Here is a 4432-nt window from a genome sequence, read left to right on the forward strand (position 1 = left end):
ATAGACTGAACAATAAAGAAAAAATATAAGGAAGATTTGGTAAGCATGGTACCCATAAGTTGAAATTGGCTTGCTTATAATAAAAAAATACAAATTGGTATAACACTTCAGGATGGTCATTTGAAAATATGACATAAATATTTAAAAATAATAATATATCATATACTGTATTATATCTATGCTTAGAAATTTGTTCAAAGTAATTAATCAGACATGTATAAAAAAATCACATGGAAGGATGCAATCTCTTTTCCTAGATATGACTGCTGCAAGTTGAATTTCCTTTCAGTAATTTTTCAGTGTTGGATCTTAATGCATGAATAGTAATTTTTAAAATTCAGGCAATACTGTATAAACTATTTCAAATTCTACTTTTTCACTCTATCTTTGGTCATAACCGCATGTTAGGTTATAGTCTAATGACATAAATATTAGATCGTTTCCATTTTTTCTTTTATAAATACTCTATGATAAACATTTATTTACATAAATCTACTTTATCCAAAGAGGTGCTCAGATATGAGCATAAAGTAAAATTGCTATGCCTTTTAATACTCTCAATATTAATACCAAATGATCATCCAACAGTTGAACCAACTTACATCCTCACTAGAAGGAAATAACATTTTATAGTGACAACACATTCTGGCCAAGTTAAAGCAATCTCTAATAAGTTCTACGTGACTGGGTCTATTCAATGTCAAACAGGAATTTGTCTGCGCTTTGAGAAATGAAGAAAAGAGGTCACCGCTATATATCTGTCGTAGCGACATAAATTTTAAGGTAAACTGACTTAAATCAATGTAAGTATTTTGGTCTATTTTCACTGAGTTAATTTGAATTACATGTAAGTACAGCTTAAATATAGGACGAAGATATTTTAAAGATGTCTTGTTACCCTTCATTCTTATTTTTCAAAGAATCATTTCATTTTTAATTGAGGCATAATAGCACTTTATTTGTTATATGTGAGATATCAGCTTCTTAACTGAATATGTTGGTCACTACCTGATTCCCCTCTACTCTCTGCTGCACATAAGATTCAAAAGGAAACTATTCTGAGAATATTTTTCTTCCAAAACTAGGATTCAGATTAAATAAGCCAATGCTCAAATGTTAAATGTAAGATTATTTTACATGTTATTTCATCGTAGATGTTCTTATTTATTTATTTATTTATTTATTTATGGTGATATTGGTAAACAAAATCTGATAAGTGTCAGCTGTACATTTTAACAGTAAGGCATATATACATATTTACATTGTGTGTTCATCATCAGAGATGTTTTTAAACTGGAAGCATAATTCATTCCATGGCATTTGTTGCACTAGAAATTAGGAAAAGCCTTTTTGCAGAGACAGATGAGGGTCCTATTTTCTAGAATGAAGATATCTAATGTCAGGCAATTTGCAGAAAATCTTTTTATTGCTCTTGTAAAAATTCTGTTCTGAAATGGAGAATAAAAATTAAAATTCAAACAAAAATAAAGACAGAATGGAAACTGAAGATCACCTGAGAAAAGAAGCAGAACCAGGAAGAGCAAAATGTAACTACCTCAAAGTGGTGGGAAACTCTGAAATTTACATATTTTTTAAGTTGAAAATTCCCTTATATTTGATTGTTTCAACTAAGACATTTTTATAATTTTTAATTTATGTCCTTTCTCTCTCCTCAAATTTACAATTAATCTTACCTTCACTAAAAGCTTTTATGTGAACATCAGTAAGGACTCATTTTTCTGCATGGATGAAGAAATTTGGGTTAGAAATTGGATTAGTTATACATGTTTGGAAACAGCTTATATGTAATACAACGGTTTCCACTTAAACATGAGGTTGTGATTATATACATCTTTGCAGATGTGAAATTTAAATGTAACAACATTTACTGAGTGACACAATACATTATTTAAAAACCCATAACACACTGAACTGTATTTTGCTATTTTAAGACTTTTTTGTAAATGTTAAGCATTCATTGGAAGACTCAATTCTAATTTTTGATGGAATGTTAGATAAGCGTGTTATATACTGCCTTTTACCCAACCAATATTTATTTCCTCTTTCATCCTTTCTAAGAAATTTTCATTTTGTTCAAGGCAACGAATAACATCACTAAAAATACTAACCTCCTGATGCTGCCTGGCGTCCAGGGTAGATAATGTGACACACTTCTGGCCAAAGGCAAACAGCAGTCTCTTGAGCATGTATCAAAAGTTTCAGCTCTAAGGCAAGTGTTACTCCTTCAGTCTTCCACCTTATTCTTTCCTGAAACTTGGATGTAAAGTGTGGGAGTACAAGAACCAGTTTGCAGCCATGAGGCAACAAGCATGATAAGGATGGCAAGGGTGGTAGAAGACAAAGATGGAAGGAGCCTGGGTGCCTAATGATGTCACTAAGCATCACTATGCCCAAGACCTGGACTCATGTCTAGTCTGTTTTTCATGACATGAAAAATCTCTTCTGTTTAAGCTACTATAATAGAATTTTCTATTATTTGTAGCTATGTACAATACTAACTCATATAGCAACCAATTCTTTTGGAGATTCTTTGCCCTTTTCTGTTAAGGTGAGCTATGCCAAGTACTTCTGAGACAGAGACAGAGACAGACAGAGAGAGAGAGAGAGAGAGAGAGATTGATTTTATTTAAAATAATAAAATATTCCCATACGACTTGAAAATAGCCACTGCCCCAAGCCTTGCACCTGCTAGACTCTTGCCCTTGTGGTCTTGTTTATTCCCCAAAGCCTATAATACTTTCCACTATCCAGCATGGATCCCAGGTCAATGTCAGGTGCAGTAAGGGACCTCTAGAACCTTGCACAAGCTGGGTCATGCATCCTTCCAAATAGGTTTTTTCATACTTGAAGGTAGTTAAATGCTTTGAATGTCATCGCAGATAAAGCACATTTTATTCATAAGGACAGCAACAATGAGATTTTATATACCTTAAATGGCGATACTACATAACTGTATATTTAATGTTTATTTACTTCTCTTTCTTATAGAAAACTTTCAGAATTTCCCTTTCAGTTTAAAAAAGATATCCATTATTTTATTTTTATTTTTTTTATGGCAGATAATTTAGATAGCAAGAATCTTTTATTCGTTCTGGATAGATTAATGTTTTTCTGAGTTTCTGTGTCCAAGGTTATTTCATCTTAGCTCCAGGAACCTATATCTTGGTCAGGCCTCCCCATCTCCTCTGTCTTACCTCCTTATCACCATAAGTAAGGGACAGAGAAGAACCTGAATATTTGAACTGGTATAAATCATTACTCATCTGTATTTAATGCACTCCTCATCATAAAACAGGTATTTCTTACTCTATTTCCAAATACTCAGTTTTATAAGATCTTAGCTCTTTCTATGAGCAATTCAAGCCAAAGAACATGTATTTGGCTTCCTTTCTTTTTACAGATGTCACAAGAAGGCAGTCCTAAAGTCTGCATTTACGTTTTTTCTTCTTTTGTTTTTTTAAACTTTACATCCATTTATAGAAGGGAAAAAAGCCCCATTTTTACTTCTCCACCTTTATTTTGCTTCTAGTCTCTATTTTCCTCTCCCAAATTTTACTTTTCCTAATTAGATGCAATGAGAAGGGCTCATCATTGCCTTAAATTAGAACTGAAATTCTCACAGTCATTGAAAATATATACAGAAGGGAATTACATGGTTGGACAGTGTTACAAAGAAATCACTAAATTCAGTGAGCTGCTCCATTAGATAATAAAGTTTTTAATTTTTTTTAAAAATTATACTTTAATATATATGTTAAAAGATATTTTTTAAAAGGATAAAATTATGACTCTCATACAAATATAAAATGAGCATATCCAAAATTTTATTTAACTTACTAATTAATGAGGGAACCAGTAGCTGTTACAACCAGCTCAAAAGACAACTTACAGTAAGATAAGGAATGTTGAAATCAATAAATGATGGAATACTGGCCAAAGGAAGTCACTGTCCACAGAGCAATCATCAACAGTATTCCTTCCACCAGACATGATTTGCATTTCTATGGACAGGAGTTATTTGCATTACTGTCTGTTTTCTACAGGGTAATTTCTCTCTCTATAAAGTTGTAAAATAGCCCAAAGACAAGCAAAGGTGATCACCAGGTGTGTGAATTAGCAAGAACCCCCCATAAATTTCAAAATCTGTCACAATGTTTCCTTATACATGTAACCTGATGAAATATCACCAAAAGGTGGTGCTCTTTCTTGACTCTCATCCCAGGAACTGGCTTAATGGCCTTTTCTAGAAGTCAATAAAAACGGGGGTAAAGGAGAATGGGGAGGGAGAGTGAGGCAAATTATCCTTTCCTACCCGACTTGGGGTAGGGTTGAGCTTTGGCCCTAAAACCACATCACATGGTTCAAATCACATTTTGCCACTTAATACATTTATCACCTATGGAGCAAGTTA

The sequence above is a fragment of the Rousettus aegyptiacus genome, unplaced genomic scaffold (assembly GCF_014176215.1).
Source record: "Rousettus aegyptiacus isolate mRouAeg1 unplaced genomic scaffold, mRouAeg1.p scaffold_m13_p_2, whole genome shotgun sequence".
Classification (NCBI taxonomy): Eukaryota; Metazoa; Chordata; class Mammalia; order Chiroptera; family Pteropodidae; genus Rousettus; species Rousettus aegyptiacus.